This window comes from Odocoileus virginianus, chromosome 3 (genome assembly GCF_023699985.2).
Source record: "Odocoileus virginianus isolate 20LAN1187 ecotype Illinois chromosome 3, Ovbor_1.2, whole genome shotgun sequence".
Taxonomy (NCBI): domain Eukaryota; kingdom Metazoa; phylum Chordata; class Mammalia; order Artiodactyla; family Cervidae; genus Odocoileus; species Odocoileus virginianus.
The window spans coordinates 73,144,903-73,166,778 of record NC_069676.1 but is presented as its reverse complement, the minus strand read 5'-3'; positions in this window follow the sequence as shown (position 1 = coordinate 73,166,778).

The window sequence follows — 21,876 nt, the reverse complement described above, 5'->3', positions numbered from 1 at the left end:
ACCTGATCTGCCTCCTGAGAAATCTGTATGCAGGTCAAGAAGCAACAGTTAGAACTGGACATGGAACAACAGACTGGTTCCAAATTGGGAAAGGAGCACGTCAAGGCTGTATGTTGTCACCCTGCTTACTTAGCTTATATGCAGAGTACATCATGAGAAACGCTAAACTGGATGAAGCACAAGCTGGAGTCAAGACTGCCGGGAGAAATATCAATAACCTCATATGCAGATGACACCACCCTTATGGCAGAAAGTGAAGAGGAACTAAAAAGCCTCTTGATGAAAGTGAAAGAGGAGAGTGAAAAAGTTGGCTTAAAGCTTAACATTCAGAAAGCTAAGATCATGGCATCTGGTCCCATCACTTCATGGCAAATAGATGGGGAAACAATGGAAACAGTGAGACTTCATTTACTTTTTTGGAGGGGGGCTCTAAAATCAGTGCAGGTGGTGACTGCAACCATGAAATTAAAAGATGCTTTCTCCTTGGAAGAAAAGTTATGACCAACCTAGACAGCATATGAAAAAGCAGAGACATTACTTTGTCAACAAATGTCTCTCTAGTCAAAGCTATGGTTTTTCCACTAGAAAACCTTAGTCACTAAGTGGAGTGAAACCCTCTGTAACCCTATGGACTGTAGTCCACACCAAGTTCCTCTGTCTTGGGATTCTTCAGGCAAGAATACTGGAGAGGGTAGTCATTCCCTCCTCCAGAAGATCTTCCCAACCATTTCAGGCAGACTCTTTATCGCCCGAGTCACCAGAGAAGCCCACTTTTACTCTGGCCTGAATGTCACATGAACATAAAGTCTCTCCTCTACATTCTGTGGCCTCATACAGCGGTAAACCTGCATCATCCTAACACATGTATGTCCTTGTTAGGGACAGCATGACAAGATATCCTAAAAACTAAGCTAAAGGAAGGAAAATGTCAACTGCCGCAAACAAGCTCTTTAATCTTTTGACTGAAGATTGCAATTGAAATGAAAATAAAGACACCAGTACCTAGGGGAAGAAAAAAGAACATAGAAGAGGGGCATGAAGAGTTTAAATGTGACAGAAAACTGAAAAAAAAAAAAAAAAAGTCTATCTTATCTTATGCCGGGGGGTGGGTGGGTGGGAGTTGTAATTACCCAGTTAGATAAAAGCTGTTGGATTTGTAGCAATGGAAATATTAAGACGAATTAAATACCAAGCTTATCTCTGCTCTGTGCTATCAATATTTTATACTAAACATCTGTTCCTTGTATCTCATCTCAGAAACACTTCTTCACTTTATCAGTGCAAGCACAGCTTTTCAAAGCAAATTAAGCTAAACCATTTTCACTTAATCACCAATTGATCACAACATGCAGAATGCCACATATTGATCTCTAAGAGCCCCATTTTTCCCAATTCAGAAAAGCATATTGGAGGAAACACTTGATTTGCAATCAGCGTAAACTGGGTAGGCTTACACTTCTGACATATTTTAAGTAGGAAGTATTTCAGTGATTAAAAGGATAAAACAACCTGTATTTTCAATGAGAGGTGAAAACTAAGCAATTTCCACCTTTTAGTTTACAGGGTCTTAGAGCTACAGGAGATCTTTGAGATCCTCAAAGCTTTATTAAGTCTCCATTGGGGATCCCAAGGAGAAGATGGACATATTTGTTTTATAGGCTATTATGGCAAAGAGTTGGACATGACTGAGCGACTGAACTGAACTGAACTGATGACATTAATACCTGGGTGCAACTAAGAATCAGAGAGAAGCAATATTTTCTTCCTAAAATTTGCTCAAGGGCCATTATACAAATCGAGGTGGGGCTACTGCAGGTTGATTGCCAGTCAGTTATCTAACCCAGAGGCTATATATGCCAGTGCCCACAGGAGCTGAGCAGTTAATGCAAATAAGTAGGAAAGCACATTCTGTCCATATCCTGTGAGTAGATTATGTTCAAGTCCAGATGGTACACACAAGGACCCCTTGTTACCACAACTTCTTGCTTTTCAAGACAAACTTCAAAGAAATAAATAAATAAAAACTAAGATACATATGAAAAAGCTCATGCTTTTTTTTTTTTTTTTTTGCATCATGGTGTACCCCAAACAAACTTGATACATGGACTGCATTTGGCTTTTGACCATACATTATAAAGTCTCTGATCTAGTCCTACCCACTCAATATAGAAAAAAGGAATGGCAAACCAATAAAGAAGAAACCTTTGAACTGGTGCTGGCATCCAAGCTTTAAGACAAAGATGACAACTCTCTGCTTGCCAAAGACTCCCAGTTTTAGCTCTGAAGCTTCACATCCCAGGCAACCATTCTGATCAGGGCAAATTGGAAGAGTGTGTAAACCTATTCTAGACTCTCTTGTCAGTGTTTTTTTTTTTTTTTTCACCACACCCTTTCTTGATTCCCATCAGAACACATGATGAGCTTGTGGTCCTCGTAACTCTATGTAGGGATGGGGAAGCCAAATACCAACAGTGGCTATTGAACACATTTCAGCGAGAGATAGAATGGAATGGGACAAGGAACTAGACTGATGCAGGTAGACTGAATGATTAGCTCTGGTGCAGAAATTTAGCTTCTGTGACCCCTTAACCAATCACTTTCTCAAGATGTCACGTATTGAGACACTCATGTGGTTATTTGGTTTTATGCCGCCCCCTCTCCACTGTCTCTCTTTCTCTGTCTGATAATGAACTTACATAGTTTTAATCTGTCTAAAAAAATAACCTGAAGGTAAATGATACAACTTTGATTTCTGTTTTGTACATATGTTGTTTTGTTCTCTGAAGTTCCTACCATTTCACTAGTGTGGCATATCAAACTTCAGAAGTTATACAAATTCCAGTCATTTCCAGAGCACGGAACAAGGACCTCAGGGAAAGGGAGAGAAAGTGAGTGAGCCTTAACACACTGTGAGGTTACAGATCTATTACTCATTTTACTCCAAGACCCAGGGAATCTGTCTGTGCTCAGAGTTCCAACCAACTTCAAAGGGAGACTTATGATCACAGAAGCTCGATGAAATAATGGAACGAGAATAAAATTGGCCCTGTGTGAATTAGATTGCAAAGGCAGGAACCTGGCTTCATTTACCTAAGAAGCCAATCTTTAAATTAAAACCTTTGTGTGCCCTCTGTATGTTTCTAAGAGTCCAAATTTGATACCAATGACTAGCCCAGAGAAATGAACACAGAAATTATAGTGGGATGAAACAAAAGTCAGTAGTTTTACTTTTATTCTTTTCAAATGATTGTCCTTACAGATGCACTTATCTTTTTTTTTTTTTTCCTTCCCAGAGCTAGCATAGAAGTGACAATTAGAGGATGATTTTTTCCCCCCTTTGGCCCTGAAGGGATCTATCCAGAGACTTTAGTAGTTTTCTCTTTGTAAAATAAAGCCTGGCTTTGAAGCCAGGATCTCTGAAATGAGGCATTGCAAATGTCCTTTGATGAATCAGTCTGTGTGAAGGAGAAAGGGAGAAGGAGGGAGGGGGGGCAGCAGATTGATTGCAGCTAATGTACCTCTCCTGCCGTGCCCTTTTAATCTTCCTCGTACGGCCGCGGATAATCAAGAGGTCAATCATGAATCCATCAAGGGGTCCTTGTCTCAGGGCAGTTTCCAAACTGTTGAAGCCCTCTCTCAAATAAGTCATTTAAAGCAGTTAGCAAGAGTCAGGCTAGAGTCGGGTATGGGGAACACTAGAAAACATCAGCTTCAGGGCGACCTGTCAACGTGTGAGAGCACACATCCAGTGAGGAACACTTGCTCAGGGTGTGCAGAAGGGACCCGACTGTGAACTTCATCCCCAACTAAATACATGGAAACTTCCCATTTGGCAAGATGGGACTGGCCTGCAAGATATTCTGGGTGAAAATAATAGTAATAAAAATGCTCAGAAGATGACAAAGGGAGTGTAGAAAACTCAATCGTGAATCAAAAACAGCAGAGTTACAAGCTGTGACCTCTGTCTGCTGACACTCCAGTGGCACTTCCGCAAGGTGGTCTAAATGTCCCCTTAGGAATGGCATGCCTCTGGGGGCTCTCTGTCTACGAGAGAGAGAAAGAGAAGGGAAAAAATGAGTTTAGGGGCTGAGAAAGAACTGCTTACATTATGAAGCCATAGTATCCATGAAGTTGGCTTGGCGTAGGGCTGCCAGCTCTCTGCCCTCAGTAGAAGTGCTTGGCAGCTTCGATCCTGCTAACCCATAAAGAAATCGCCTTTTCCTTTCCTCCGAGAACATCTCCAACTTCAGATGGCAGCCCCTTTTTAAATTTTGGATGAGGTGTCAAATGAAATTTGACAGCTAACTGATAGGTTCACATTCTCACAGGGCAGTCTATCCCTGAGGACACGGAAAAACTAATTCACTGCTAGGCCGGCAAATCTTCAGCGATCCTGATCATTCCACATTCGGTTTGATGTGTAACTGACTGCTTTTCTGCTAGGAACACAGTCCCTCTCATTAGAGCCCCTCTGTGATAAAGGACAATGATTTTAGAAGACATAGATCATCCCCTACAGTTCTCTAATATTCCAAAATTTATTTATTTCTATATTAGCAATCTGAAGAATTGCTTAATGAAGTCACTGATCCCCAAATGGTATTTGTGAAAAATGTTATTTTTAATATCACTTAGGTCTCATCTCATGAATAGTCTTTCAATCAAATACCATTAAAAATTCAAATTTGTACAGCTAGGGCAAATTTTAAAAATAAACTATTTTTATTGGCATTCTATATTATTTCTAACACTGCTTACTTTAGCTTTTCCTCTTGAAAATGCTCATGAGTTTCTGTCTCTAGGTGATCCCGTCCCAGTCCTCAAACCAACCAAAAATGAAGATGCAGATACTGAAGCAGTCTTACTTTCACCTGCTTCTTAAATGTAAGGCTTTCATTGCAGCAGCAGAGTGTTTTGTTGTCAAATTTACTCAGTCACACTTTATGGGATTCCCAGGTGGAACCAGTGGTAAAGAATGATCCTGCCAATGCAGGAGACATAAGAGGCATGGGTTCGATTCCTGGGTCGGGAAGATCCCCTGGAGGAGGGCATGGCAACCCACTCCAGTATTCTCACCTGGAGAATCCCATGGGCAGAGAAGCCTGGCAGGTTACTGTTGGTTCATAGAGTCACAAAGAGTTGAACATTACTGAGGCAACTTAGCATGCATGCACACTGTTACTATATCTCAAACAGTTGATAAATCACTAAATTACTTAGATCTCCTCTTTCTTAACTGTAAAATGAGGATAGTAGTAGTACCTAATGCAAAGGCATTGAGTGGGGGCAAGTGATGCTTTACACAGAGTTAGAGCTGAGTAAATGGCAGTTCAAAGAAAATAAATATTATTCAACAGTAGCCTAGAAGACTATGCTATACAATAGATCTTATATCCTATAACTTAAGTTCTTCAAATGTGACCTGGAGAACAATGTTTTCCTATTAAAGAGGTCACTGGAGTTTACCACTGTGCCTCAGTCCCAGTTCAGTTGCTTGCCACTATTCTGAGTTGATATCAGGGAACGTAGTCTTGAGTTTATTGTCTGAACTCCCACTGTATTATAAAAAAAGGCTGAATTTATGCTTTGGTCTCTATTCCTATGACCTATTTCCTCCAGTCTGCCTGTAAAAGATTGCTGTGCTGGATAAGCAATGTCAGTCTCATGGAAGAGGGACAATGGAATAAGCTATGTGTATACCATCTTGAATGAGCAACAGAACCAGGAGAACTGAAGCTGAATCATATTGCTAAATAGAAAACTGTTACCTTTCTGTGCCATAATGCTCCTACCTATGAATAAAGCGTATATTATTTCAAAGATCTCATCTATCTTGATAGTCTATGAGGTGAACCAAAGAAGCCCTGGGCCAACATGAGATTTCACAAAAAGTTAAATAGGAGGTAAGAATTTTAAGAAAAAGAGTGAAAACAAACAAAAAATAAGGTGTCGTAACTGAAGAAAAACTGACATATAAAGTAAAGCATAGTCAAACTAAGAAGAAGAAATACTATTAAATTTACAAACTGATGAAATATATTAATACCTTTGTGTTCATAAAGTTGCTCATGTGATAGTTCAGAGCACCAATAATAAGAAAGTGCTAACAGACTCCATAAATATATGCTGATCTGCTTTATATCAGTTGACCCTTATAGATCTCTGTCTTAGACCCTTTGGGAATAATCAGTGAGAAAACCCGATAAAGACCCCTAACCCTGAGGAATTTATATTCTGCAGTGGAAAATAGTAAGCAAATAACAAGCTAAACAAAAAAGTAACATATTTGGTACTCTAGAAGAGTTTTGTCAGTGTTATGAAAAAATTTTAAATAGAGTAAAATAAGGAACAATAGAAGCCGAGGGGACAAAGATAAGTGACTGGCTGCACAAATAGAGTCATCAGGATAGGTGGTCTTTGAGAAGGTCAAAATCTGAATCAAGTTTCGAAATAGGTGAAGGAATTTGCCATGTAGCTATTCAGGTGATATAAGCTCTAAAATAGTGTGGGGAGTATCTCTGGTGTTGGATCAGGGTGTGTGGAAGATGAGGTCAGAAAGTGAAGCAGTCATTGAGGCCATTCTAGATTGGAGGCACTTAATCAAAATAGGAAAGCTATTTCAGAACTAAGCAGAGGGGTCACATGATCAAACTTGAATTGTCATGGACTTTCTCTGAAAAAGTAGAGGTGGGGGTCAGGTGGGGAGCAGGCAAAGATAGAAGCAAAGGATACAGCTAGGAGACTTTCATAATAATTCAGATTATAGATATTGGTGGTGGGTGCTGGATGTGATGAGAAAGAATACTAGACATATTTTGGAGGTAGAGACAGGAAGCATTCCTCTAGGATGTAAGTGCATAGGTTCAAGAGGAGAAAGAGATGGGGGAAGGCAGCAGTAGGATCTAACTCAGTGGGCAGGGACTGGCTTTAGATAAAGCTAAGGTAAAGGACAATAAGACAGAATAAATGGGCACAAGAGTTAGTAGGTGGACAGGTAAGTTGGAGGGACAGGGTGGAGATATTCATCTGGCGAATTCAGTTTTCTCTGTAAGGTAAGAAACATATCAACAGCTGGGAGTGAGGATGGAAAGAGGAATGTTGGGGGGGTTCAAGAGAGAAGCTGTGGAATTGCTAACCAAGAAAATGTGAGAATGATTAGTAAGTTAAAGTATTCAGTTGGCCAAAATGTTCATTCGGGTTTTTCCATAAAATGTTATGGAAAACATCTGATTTTTGGCCAGTTCAGTAAGGATGTCAGGCACCTCCTTATAATCCCAAATGAGATTTTTCCTTTGTGAAATTAAATAAGACCTGTCAGAGTGGTTGTGTGTTCTCTATTGTATTTAAGTTGCACAGCTGCAAGCATGGGATAGTGGAAGTTTCATTTTATAGGATTCTATTTCACCTGTGAATATGAAATGAGAGATAAGTAGAAGTCAAAATATTAGCAAATGTTTGTAACAACTGACCAAAAATTACTACGTATAGGAAGGGTGGTGGGAGATGGGGATTAAATGATGAGGAACAGTGAGAAGTCGACTGACTCCATTGATTGAATGTGATAGTGTCTTAAAGAGGCTGAGTCCTAGAGGGAAATTGAAGGTAGAATTCAGAGAATGGAGTGGACACAAATATCATTATTAAAGGGTTGCAGTTATCATCAACACTAGTTGATGAAGAATGATTAGAACATACTCTCAAGGTCTGACCTTGGAAGTAACTAAAGTGAAGATAAAAAAAAAGTGTGAAAAAGCTTAGTTTAAAAAATGTGGATCCAAGGTGTTAGAAGGAACATCTATCACCATAAATTAAAACAAGAGTAGTGTTGGAGAGAATGACAAGGCTCCAGGGGATAAGGTCACCTAGAGGTGAGAAGAAATTATGTAAGGTTCTGTGGCTGATAGCAACAATGAGAGATACTGGTGTTATAATCTGACAGTCTGAGTTTCAAAGTGGGGCTTTTAAGGAAAAGTGAGGGAGACTAGTCTGAAAGAAGTATCAGAGAATAAGAAGGACATTTGTCTCATGTGTGTGACCAGGCAAATGAGGACAAAAAGTAACCATTAGGGGCGATAGTGTCCTTAGGATGGAGGCAGATAATGCAAGTAGGTAATGGAACCATCTAAACGGGAAAAACCTTGTTAGAATTTGAACATCATGATCCAAATTTAGTATACATCGAAGCAGTTATATCTCCATGTTACTCCTTTTCACATTAATTCATATTTCATTGTTGGATTAATTTTACCCTTAATTTAAATTGGAGAAAAATATAGTCAGATTCTAAAATGATTGCAATTCTTAATTCTCAATTAAAAGAAAAGCTTTTTAAAAACCCTCAGACAAAAACAATGGAGCCGTTTAAAATGAGTCTTCTGCCTTCGACTCTCCCTTCTTTGGAGAGATGAGAGATGAACGCAGTGAAAGGAGTTCTTGTTGCATGAAAGAGGCTACTCCATATACTGTTGTTTTCAAGTTTGATCAATCATTTCCAACTCATTTCCTGTTTTTCCTTTTAAAAAGCCTATCCCACCAAGAATTTCATAGCAGCTAGTGAAATAATTTGGGTGGCTGACAGGCAATTCCATTTCCTGGCAGATTTTTAGATAATCAGACACCCAGGAGAAATTTGTAAATTTGTTTTATTCATGGTCAATTTGCTATGGCACATTTTTCTCTACCAGCTCAACTCAACTTTTTACTCAACAGAGAAGTGGAGCGTCATTATGTAGCAACACAGCTGGCTTAGGTGGTTAACGAGGCACAGATCATCATTTCTGCAAACAAGGTCTCTCCATGCTCCCTGTATTCTTAAATGAATGGCACTAGAGTCTTTGTTCATCCATTAGGAAGTTTGTGCCAAATCCCTGTGGCTCAAATGCACAAGGGAGATAGACCTAACTCCTCTGACTTGCTGTGCCTCTTGGAGCAAGTGAACTCTGAAACAATTACCAGAATATTAAGAGATCAGCTGATCCATAGGTCAAGAGCTAGAGAGCAAAGGAGGAAACAAATATAAGTACTTAGATCAAGTAACTATATGAGTGCTGTGATAAATATGACAGGACAGTGGATGACTATACTTACTGGAAAAGGTAATCTTTGCCAATGAAGAAGAAACTAAATGAGATCTTTTGTACGGTTTGGTAGTGTTTATGGAGGCCCAAAATCCAGTGACACTAGGCATCAGAAGTGGCTATAGTGGAAGCAAGTTGTCCTTCTAGCATTGGTAATTGCTGTGTAATCGATGAATCCTGTCTGACTCCTTTGCGATCCCAGGGACTGTAGCCCACCAGGCTCCTCTGTCCATGGGATTTCCCAGGCAAGAATGCTGGAGTGGGTTGCCATTTCCTTCTCCAGGGGATCTCCTCAACCCAGGGATTGAACCTGAATCTCTTGCATTGCCAGGTGAACTCTTTATCACTGAGCCATCATTGATAGAGGAAAGGTCAAATGTGGACTCTGAGGAAGGGAGACAACTTTAGTGTCTTGAAAGGGGTGTTGCCCAAGAGGAAACAGCTATGAAGAGACCCCAGTAGAGGTGGACTACTTTGTGTAGCTGAGAGTAGTAAGAGGGCTAATAGAGGAGGCAGACTGAGCCAAGGAACACAGAGTTCTCCAGGAGAGGAGACTCCAAGTGAGTTAGGAACATTTTTCCCAGGCAAAAGGAAAAGGAAAAGGAAAAAAAAATGTCCTTTGAACATCTGACCCACCCAGAGTTATCAATGCCACATTCCAGCTCTGTCACCTGCCAATTGGATCTACCTATTTGGAGCATCCCTGCCTTGTCTTGGAGAGGGAAATGGCAATCCACTCCAATATTCATGCCTGTAGAAACCCATGAATGGAGGAGCCTGGCAGTTTACTTACAATTCATGAGGTCACAGAGAGTCTGACATGACTGACCGACTTCACCTCACCTGCCTTGTCTACATTGGGAAGGATATTGTTGGCCTGTTGTTACTGTTAGAACAGTTAGACAGCTAGATATGAGCAAAATGGTGGGGGGTGGTGTGATGATATGGGCCATGGACAGGAAACCAAATATCTTGTAAGCAGTGGAGGCCCTTGGCAGACAAAGAAAACCAGGAATCTGCAGGCTGACAAGAAACCACATATTTTGGGTGACAGGGATCCCAGAGGCAGACAAAGAATGGTGAGAAAAAGCAGGTATTCCCAGCACCTGAATGTAACATTTTGCTCATTATGCCCACAATGAAATTAGCCTGGCAGATAAGATGTTCTCATCATGTATCTACACCAGGACACTTCTGATCAAGGCTATGTAAGTGCCAAAATCCCTCCCCATCTTGGGAATGTACAGGTGGGATGAAAATCAGGAAATGTGACTCCAAACCTCTCCCTCCCAAATGAATATCCATACTATTCTTTGTTAGGAATATTTCCTGTCATGTAATTTGTTTGTTTGGTTTGTTTTTTGGTCTAAAATATTTTACACTTTGTATAGGTGGAAACTTGCTCTTTAGTACTCTCTATGACGTACTTTTTAAATAGATTTTTCAGGACATTATTCAGTCACTCGTTCAATGGCCAAATAGTCTATGATACTTATGCCACATATGATCGATTGGCAATTCTATATTTATGCCTATCTCTTTGGAAGACTGAGGGCAGGAGGTGAAAGGGGTGACAGAGGATGAGATGGTTGGATGGCATCACCAACTCGATGGATATGAATTTGAGCAAACTCAGGGAGACAAAAAAAGACAAGGAAGTCTGGCATGCTGCAGTCCATGGGGTCACAAAGAATCAGATGTGACAGCAACTGAACAATCTGTTTGACAGTCTATTAAACAATGATAGTATTTTGAGCACCTTATTTCTACCTTTACTTTGCATTCTAGCTTGATTTGATTTATGTTATTTTCAATTATAATAACAATAGATATAAAACTTTAGAATATACAGATAAGTAGACAAAACAAATATTTAAAAATCTCACAGTCATAGTTATTAAGTCCATTATACTCATTCTGGTTTGAAGAGTTTTTCTCTTTCTGTCTCTTTGTCTCTGGCTGTCTCACTTTCTCCCTCTGTTCAGATAAATAAATAAATAAAGAAGTCTTCAGCACTTTCCTGGGCAGAAGGAGAAACTAAATCTTTTATTGCCTTTTTTTCTTCCTCTTTCCTCTTTTATACCCTCAGATGAAAGCACTGGTACTCTGATTTCGAATCCAGCATAACAATTTGATCTGAGGCATGTAAAAGAAATACAACTTGGAAACTTCTGCTAGTCCTTTAAATGTGAAGACCAGTCTGGAAAGCTCTTTTGTTTAGGAAACCTATTTGAAACTTCTTTGAATATAAATATGAATATATCCTGAGGCTTAGCCAGGCTTGGAGAGGTTGAAACAAAGGGCAATTTGCTTGGCAAAATTAGATAATGGGAATTTACTATTTTCCCTGAAGGCCTGAGAAGAAGGATGCTGTGAGAAAGAGGGTTAGGATTCAAAAAAAAGCAAGAGAAAGAAGGAAGTTTTGGGGAGGTGGGTGGGTGCTGAACCATGAGGCAGCAGAGGGGTGTCTAAAGTAAGAGAGCCTCTGAAAAGCTCCTTGAAAGGGTAATGAGGGTGTAACCTGGAAAGCAGGATGGCCCCATCTTCAGTTTTAAGTTGTTTCCTCCAATGCGCTATAATTCCCTGCCTTTATCTACAGGTTTTCCTTGAGAGTTATGTATACCATCATACATGTCATTGACACTCTGGAGAATGAGAAACCGAGACTTCAGTCCTGTCTTGAAAGAAAATGACCAGAGTGAGCTGTAGCAGCCTGCAGAGGCAATATGATATATATGATAACTGGAGAGGAGCAGGAATAGGAGTTTGAAGCAACAGTGATACATTTTCATTAAGAGAATATATGTTTAGTGACCAAGAAGACCTTAACATTTCCCTTAGCTTGATTAAACTTTAGACAGGTTTCTTTCTGACTCTAGGTCCCTGACCTCACTTTTCTTAGAGCATTTAGTTGAGAAAACTTTAAGTATAAATTATTCTCTGCCCCTTTGAGGTATAAATCTCCTCCCAAGCCCTTGTCAGCTTCTCAAGCTTGGGATCTATCCCTTTGAAATGTAATCATCAAGAAACTCCTTGCTCCTGATTCCCAGTCTCTGTGGAAAGTGGGAAGTCTAACTAGCTCTGTTGAGTACCAATCTGCAAATACAGATGGTCTAATCACACTGCCTAACCTCCCACCTAATGCCTTTGGTACTTTCCTATTAGTTTACCCCAGTGCTTAAAAATCCTTCCATGTTCATTTCAGGGGAATTGAATTCAGTCTCTCTTCCATGCAGTAGTATTTCTTCTTCTTCTTCTTTTTCTTCTAATTTGTTTATTTTTAATTGGAGGATAATTGCTTTACAATATTGTGTTGGTTCCTGCTGTACATCAACATGAATCAGCCAGAGGTGTAGAGTAGTCTTCAATAAAATATTTCTTGCTATTTTTAATGTGTCCAGTGTAACTTCTCTTTGATATTGGCAAATGTCAATCAAACACTCCAGGAATTATTTGAAGCTGAGGAGTTCTTTGGACGTGGTGCAGCACGTGGTATGGCCTTAGCACTGTCTGCTCACCATCTACTCATTCTTTTCCTTGTATCACCCCAGGATTTCACTTTTAAAAGTTCTACAGTATAGAACCTTGTGGGAACTGTCATTCAACATCCATTGCCTCCTCTCCCCATTCTTTGCCAGTTGATGGACCTGTGGCTGGGATGGGGGAGCTAGAATTATGAAACACTCAAGGGTATTTGAGTCTTTAATTGAAAGCCTCAGGACAGAATATGGCTGAAGCAAATCCATCCCCATGTCAGTCATTTGAAGAGACTATTCATTAATCTTTTCTTGCTAGAGTACAGGAGGTCTTTCAGTTCCAGATGTCTTATGAAATGTAGTTTTTAAGTTCATTCTGTTTGCTGAGTTACCAAGCTACCCTGTTGCCTTCCTTCTTCACCTACTTTATTACTTTTTCTTACATTAACCATTACTCACACTTTGCTGCTTGCAATTAAAGGACCATAATGGGTACATGAAATATGGGAACTCAACTCATTTCTATATGCATAATACAGGACAAGGAAACCAAACCGTAGATGTATATTCTGCCCTATCATATCCTATAATTTTCCTCCCTCTTTCCTCCTTCCTTTTATTCTTCCTATATCTCTCAACTAATTATCTATATATCTACTGGTCAGGATATACAGATTTTGATTATATTCTTAATAGAGCTTTCTTTATCTTTTTATTTTTCTTCTTTTACTTTTTCCCTCCATTTTTTTCTGACACAATTCTGAGCCATATCCTTGATCCATCCATCAGCTGTAAATGGAATATCTGTATCCAATTGTGTGGGTTCTGCTACCCACAACTCTAGGGAATATAAGGTCCCTTGAGTCCCTGGAGTGTAGTGAGCATAACCCATTTGCTATCCCAGAGGGTAAGGTTCTTGCTGAGAGCTCTTCAGTTACTGTGAATGCAAAAGACAACTCTGGAATCTCTTTCAGATCTACCACTCAGGTTATAGTGGACAGTCTCACTCCTGTCTTCCCTATACTGTTTTTCAAGTTGTAGACAGACTGCTAATTTGAGTTCAAGACTTTACTATCTCATAGCCTCAGATCAAGGTACAGTTGCATGAATCAAAACCTTTACACATAGCTTGTAGATGTAATGAAGGAAGGGAGTGGATGTGTTTTTACATCAATCATCTCTGCATTAGGAAGAACATGGGTAATGCAAAAACAAAGCACATGACTTGAAGTTAATCAGACCTCTGTTAGAATCTTGACTCAAAACATTATGAAGTTTTCAGCTTTCATTTCTATTGTTGCTACTATTGTTTTAATAGTAGCATATTTCTTCGGTTTCCTCATCTATGATACTGAGGTTATAATTCTTATTTCAGGGTTGCTGTGACATTTTGTAATGAAACTCTCTAGTACCTAATACATAAGGCTCACTTATTTAGTAGAGGTGATGAGAATGATATTGATTAATATTGGTACTTTTTTAATATTGTGATGAGAACAAATCTGAATGATAGTGCATTACATTGGTGGAGGAACAATCCATTATCAGTGCATATCATTGCACCAGGTATGAGCAGTAAAAACACTAGAAATGTAGAAAGTTTTGCAAAAGTAAGGGGAAAAATTATTTTAATGAAGCTAGGATCACATTTGACAGTCAAAGAGTTATCACAAAGATTCTGTTAAGAAACACAGAGACTTTCAGGCATAGAAACCTTTTGTTTCTCTAAACGTGAAGAGAAATTCCCTGGCAGATGGGGTTTGGTAAGTGCTTACAACTGCAATATAAATAGACAAAAAGACTTAAAATCAGTAAACACAACCTAGATATAAATACTACAACCTCATCTTTTATGTCACTTAAATAATTAAAACACTTCTCATTGAATAATGAAGTTATTTAAGGAGAAACATCAGAAGAGCATCCAGTCGGCAGATTAACTGCTTTTGCCTCGAGTGACATGTTCCCAGCAGTGGGTTCTATTATGCCTTCTTAAAACACTCTCTGTCATTTTTTCTGTGCTGTTATTTTTAGCAGATACTAAGAAAAAGTATCTATCTATGTTGTATAAAAGCTTTGGATGAAAATAAGGGAGTGAGTGATTACGAACATAGGTGAAGCCCTCTAACAATTTGAGGCCAAATCTGTTTTTACCAACGAGGTGAGACTGACACTAGAGCATAGTAATACATAGACTTAAGGATTTTAACATGTAATGGCAGGGGATTTGTTTCATCCCATAAGCTTTATGAGAAATTGCATCTTCGTTAAAGGCATTATATAGAATATAAGTTTTTCCCTAGCTCAGCATTTCTTGATGTTTTAATAGGTGTCTTCTGAAGGAGATTCCATGATGAACTAAGCTTGGACAATACTAGTTTAACCAAGGAAATTGAATGTACCTAATGTCCAGCTGTGGTTTTCCCAGTGGTCATGTATGGATGTGAGAGCTGGACTGTGAAGAAAGCTGAGCGCCAAAAAATTGATGCTTTTGAACTGTGGCGTTGGAGAAGACTCTTGCAAGTCCCTTGGACTGCAAGGAGATCCAACCAGTACATCCTAAAGGAGATCAGTCCTGGGTGTTCATTGGAAGGACTGATGCTGAAGCTGAAACTCCAATACTTTGGCCACCTCATGTGAAGAGTTGACTCATTGGAAAAGACCCTGATGCTGGGAGGGATTGGGGGCAGGAGGAGAAGGGGACAACAGAGAATGAGATGGCTGGATGGCATCACCGACTCGATGGACATGAGTTTAAGTGAACTCTGGGTGTTGGTGATGGACAGGGAGGCCTGGCGTGCTGTGGTTCATGGGGTCGCAAAGAGTCAGACACGACTGAGCGACTGAACTGGACTGAATGTCCCATCTGGTTACTCTACTACTCAATGGCAGAGTCACTTTTAACCACAATATGTCATCTCTTTATTTCTTAGCTGTTGGTCATAAAGTTCAGGTTACACCAAATTTCTACCACACTCCTCCGTTCAAGGGACTTTCCAGGCAAGGGTACTGGAGCGGGGTGCCATTGACTTCTCCAGAGGATCTTCCTGACCGAGGGATCAAACCCGGGTCTCCTGCATTGTAGGCAGATGCTTTACCATCTGAGCCTTAGGTGTGGCCATATCACTAAGGTTTCCTCTAATTGAGTGGGCATTGATATGATGTATATTAGAAATGTCCATTGACAGAGGAATGGATAAAGAAGATGTGGTACATGTATACAAGGGAATATTAGCCAATTAAAAAGAATAAAATAATGCCATTTGCAGCAACATCAGGGGAGTTAGAGATTGTTGTACTGAGTGAAGTTAAGTCAGAGAAAGAGAAATATCCTATGCCATCCCTTATATGCAGAATATAAAAAGAAATTATGCAAATGAATTTATTTACAAAACAGAAAACAGACTCATAGGCTTAAAGAACAAATTCATGGTTGCTGGTTGGGAAGGATGGGGGGGGGGGAGTGATAGTTAGGGAGTTTGGAATGAACATATACACACTACTATATTTTAAATGGATAACCAAAAGGGATCTATTATACAGTACAGGGAACTCTGTTCAATGTTATATGGTAGCCTGGCTGGGAAGGGAGATTGGGGGAGAATGGATACATGTATACCTGTGGCTGAGTCCCTTTAGTATCTAACTGAAAATATCAAAACATCGTTAATTGGCTATACCCCATTAAAAATAAAAAGGTGAAAAAAAATATGATGTATATTAGTTGTTGTCTTGGCCCATGAACCTTCCCCTGAGCACTCCTCCAGAAGCTCTCACACTTCCTGCTGACCACATGACAACAGACTAGGGTTATCTGAGAAGCCATCTTTTGAAAATGGCAGAACTGCTGCCATCTTGGGTCCTCAGTGAGTCCATGCAGTAGAGCACAAACCTTTCTCTGCTAAATTAAAACTACAGTCCTGAATTGCCTTCCTATACCCTTGGTTGTCTCTAATCCAGGATACCTCTAATGTCTCTAATCAACTACATCCAATTAAAAAAATCTAAATAATATTACTTACTTAAACCTTTAAGAAAGAAATACATTCTTAGTACTATGCAGGCATATACCTGGACTTTTAAACTTATACACTATATAGTTTGTTATTTGGTTGGACATCATATGCATTGAGCTTCTGAGAAATGTTCACATCCAATCAACACTGCTTTTGCCATTTTCACATTAATTAATAGAGGGATTACACGGAAGCAACTTTCCTTAGGTTGTGTGTAACTTGATTGCTAATCAAACAAATAAACTTCAAAGAAAGTGATTTGAGATAAACATCAAAATGGGACCTATATATCAGAGTGATGAAAGCCTATTGAATTATATAATACATAATACCTTGCAATATTTTTATTGACTTTCACATGTTTAACCTCTTATAGTTATTGCTAAAGGGGTAGATATAGGTTTGGGTTCTCAATTAGCAAAAAAATTTTTAAGAAACAATGAATTTAGCCAGCATTTATCTGAAAACCATTAAATGCTATAATCCCAACACCAATCACTGGTTCTTAGGCTAAAACTGTTAATTAGAAAGCATTACATTTATTGATTCATAGATAGGCATCTCTTTTATAAGATTTTGAACTGCCCAAAAAGAATGTATGGTAATAACTCTGAGTATTAGAGTTCTGAGGAAAAATAAAGTAACACATACATATAAATTTTCATTATTTATCTCACTGTGACTATCTATTGAGATTATTGGGTATTTATTTCTTCCATTTGAAAATCTAGACTTAGGTATCTGGATACACACACGGCCTGTTTTTACTACTGTAGATTTTTTATATGGACCGCAAAATGGCATACAGAGTGAAACACTTTCTTATGGGTATTAAGAGAGGACTAATTTTCTACTATAATTAGTGTATGTATATATGTTAGTTTAGACTTGTGAAATACTTTCATATACAGTGAAAAATTCAAGAGGTTTATTGTAAGTAGTATGTTGAGAAAGAGTCTGAGGTGGAGTCCTAGCTCAGTAAGAAATAATCTTGGCATTGATTAGTGATGACAATTGCGCTAGTGGTAAAGAACCCCCCTGCCAATACAGGAGATGTAAGAGACCTAGGTTTGATCCCTGAGTCAGGAGGAGCCCCTATAAGCCTAGGAGCCCCATGAGAACCATTTCAGCATTCTTGCCTGGAGAATCCCATGCACAGAGGAGACTAGCAGGTTACAATCCATAGAGTCACAAAGAGCAGGACATGACTGAAGCAACCTTAGCACAGCATACATGGTGAGTTCTGGAACCATGTTTGAGAGCATGTCAGGGAGCCATGTGTCCTGTAAATAGTAACCTAAATTTTGGTTGATGTAAGGTAGCTATTTATTGAGTGGTATAGTTATGCTGATATAGTTATGGAAGATGTGAGCCATCCATTTTTTTTGCTGACAGTGTGCAAAATCATTACATCTAAAACATAGGAAAGATTGGGGTTACCAACATTTTACTGGCAGCAAGATTCTATCTTGGAATACCAAACGATGGGATCTCCCCACCATTTCTCCTATTTGGTCACAATCATCTTTTGCCTCAGGGAAATATAGGATTGACATAGACAAAAAGTAAGGAGAAAGATGAGTTAATAAGGAGGTTTTAGTTTCTAAAAGTAGGCTCTTTAAATCTTTATCAGGGAAAGCATGCCAAACAATGAATATTTTAATTTGCAAGCACCTGGGTATTATTTCTGAGGTGATACGGGAGTGGTTGGAGTCTTATTCTTAATGGATAAGGCAAGAACATGTTGTGTAGCACAGGGAACTCTACTTAATTTACTGTGGTGACTGAATGGGAAGGAAGCTCCAAAGGGATAGAATATGTGTATCTGTGTGGCGGATTCATTTTGCTATAGAGTATAAACTAGCACATCTTTGTAAAGCAACTATATTCCAACAAAACTTAAAAAAAAATTGTCAAAAGACTATATAGTTATAATACCAGAAGACACAGAGGCATGAGAAGGGAGGCCAGTGCAGCCACCAAGCCTTGGAAACACCACAGTGGAGCTATCTTTCAGAGTATGCCCTGTCCTTGCCCCAAAGGGCAGTCACTAGAGTTACCAACAGGAAGCTGCTGTAGCAGAAATTAGTTGAGGCTCCCCGTTATATTAGCCCTGCTGTGCTGTGCTGGGCTTAGTCACTCAGTCATGTCCCACTCTTTGAGATATCATGGATTATAGCCCTCCAGGCTCCTCTGTCCATAGGATTCTCCAGGCAAGAATATTGGAGTTGGTTGTCATGACTTCCTCCAGGGGATCTTCCCAACCCAGGTATCGAACCCCTGTTCTCCCGCATCGCAGGCAGATTCTTTACCATCTGAGCCACCAGGGAAGCCCAAGAATACTGGAGTGGGTAGCCTAATCCCTTCTCCAGGGATCTTACTGACCTAGGAGTCGAACCCAGGCTCTCCTGCATTGCAGGCAGATTCTTTATCAGCTGAACGACCAGGGAAGCACATGTTAACCCTTATTCAGCCCCTATTCTCTCCACCCATTCAGTCTATGGATGTTTGTTTGTCCTCTTTCTTGCTTAATCACACTCTGAAAATGATTTCCTTCTAGCTAAGGTTGTACTATACACCTGATGTTTAGTGCTCCAAGACAACATTCCCTAACACTCCCCTCCGCTGGGACCATTCCTGATTCCAGAAAGAATGTCATAGGACCATAATCTCAAGGACCACCAGAAGCAGTTCTGGAATCAGCTGATGCAAGCCCTAATGATCTCGGTGCCCCCAGGAGGAGGAGAAGAGTTGCAAGGCTACATCAGCCCTGATTCTTTCCTACCCTACAACTGTAAGACCTCTTCCAGCTTCCAGTAACAAGCGCATAGTCTTGAGAGCATTCATTTTCTGTGTCCCCATTTGTCTGACAAGGTAAGAAAGCTACTCGTTTCTACTTTCCCAAAGCTCTGTCTTTGTGTTTCTATTCATCACCTGTGAACAGAGGCCAGACTTTTCTATAACAAAGCTCCAGAGGATCCTAGCCAGTGCCCCCCAGGTGAATCCTTAACCATTCAAGGGATCAGCCTCCTTCCACCTGCTCAGGATCACACTAGCTGTCCTCCCCTTTATGCATTCTTTGGGAGCATTCTCCTGCACAGCTGCCTTTACTTTGCACTGGAAATTTCCTGAGGAGAAATCCTGGCAGAGTTTTTCCTTATCCTTCCTGCCCACCTTCTGACTGTAAAATTTTCAGGAATCTTGCCAACTACTTGTTATCAATAACAGTAGAATATTTATACCAAGAACACTGGCAAATGCTACAAATACCCCTGCCTATCATTTCTCCAATATAGGTGGTGAGGCCACAGTCAAAACAGGACAAAAGTAAAGCAGAAGCATTTGAAGATATCCCCCATACTATTTAGAACTCTTCTACTCATCACCAATGATTATTCATTGAAGGCTTATAATATATTAAGCCCTGTGATTATGAACATATTCTAGCAAAATTAAGAAAAGTCACATCACCTATGTGTGTGTGCATGGTTAGTTGCTTCATTCATGTCTGACTCTTTGTGACCCTATGGACTGAAGCCCACCAGCCTCTTCTGTCTATGGGAATTCTCCAGGCAGGAATACTGGAGTGGGTTGCCATGCCCTCCTCCAGGGGACATTCATTCCAGACCCAGGGATCAACCTGCATCTCCTTCACTGCAGGCTGATTCTTTACTGCTAAGTCATCAGGGAAGCCCCACCTCACCTATACATGGTTTTAAATACTAAATCTTTTGGAGAAAAAGGACTTTGAGAATTTTAGTTTCAAATAAAATGAAAATACAATACAATTAAATAATATATTCCTAAAAATCCTGAAACCTGATTAAAAAATAAATAAATCTATAATGATTGAATTAAAACAAAACAAAACAAAGCAAAACATGATTTCCATCTGCATAATTGCCCTCACCAGGAAATCAGGATTTCTTTCCCTCTGTTTTTTTGGAATTATTGAAGCAAAACACCATTAACAGCCTGATGATCCTGCAAAACATGTTTACCTCAGGAAAATTCCTGGGCAATATGGAAATCACAGGAGTGGATTAAGCTTCCCACTCAAATGCTCTGTGCTGCCTTCAATTTAAGTTTTAATGAATCAGAGCTGAAAAATGTGACCCCCTGATCACACCTGCTTTTATGAGGAAGTCAAGTATCAAAAAGTCTGTGAACATCATCTCTCTAGTTTCTTGTTAATGACATGACACTACTGTGAATTTTGGAAGTTGTGGTCTCCGTGACCTCCCAAAGGTCATTTGCAACTACATTTCCTAAGAGATAGGAGCCCTTACCATCCCCTGCATAAAGCTGATCGGCTGACAGTAATGAGACAAATATGTATTAGCTTCATGCCTCAGAAACTGTAATGCCCCTAGTGAATCCTTGACATTTACTGTGTGCAATCTCCCCTGGTATAAAACGTAGTTTAAAAAACAACTGGAACGCATGAACATGTCGGCAATGGCTATGCCAGGCAGGAGCTGATTCCTTAAATGATGTTATAACCTGTTCCTTGAGTACTAATCAGGGTGTGCAAGTAAAATAGCTGCATCTACTTGGAAGAGATGTTTAATACCAAATCATTCTTTACAAGTGTCTTTTTATTTTGATCAGGAGCTCACCATATTAAAAAAAAAATTCTAGCTCTTAGGAATGTGAATTTTTTACACAGCAGAGATTAATAACATAAATCAGAAAGCACTTAGAATAAAGTCTAAAATCTAAACTCTGTAGTTCTATGATCTATAAAACTCTATGAACTAGCTACTATCTAACCCATCTAGGTTACTTTTCCACCACTGTCTTTGTCCTACTGCACTCCAAATAGTCTTCTTCTTGTTCTCTGGCTCTAACATGCCAGGCCCAGGCAGTTACCAGGACTCGGTGTTTGTAGGTCCTTCTCCTGCAACGTTCCTTCTCACCATCAATCTTTGCGTGTTTGGACCCTTTCTTCCTTCTAAGCATAGCTTAGATTTCTCATCCTCAGAAAGACATTCCTAGACCACTCAACTAGTCTGGCCATTGTCACTCACTCTATCGCATTGCTCTGATTTATGTTCTTTGTATGATATTATATTTTTGCTTACTTTCATATCAATAGAATTTGAGCTCCAGAGAACAGTAGCCCTTTTATATCTTTGTTTGGGTCATAAAAAAAAGTTTGCTCTGATCTTGATGCATTTTGAGAATGTTCTGTTTTCCACTGAGCATGTCTACTTGGTAATGCATTGAAAAGTCTTTTCAATATCTTGGCAAAAGATCATAGAATCTATGAATAATGGAATCCAAAAGATTACCTAGTCATACCAT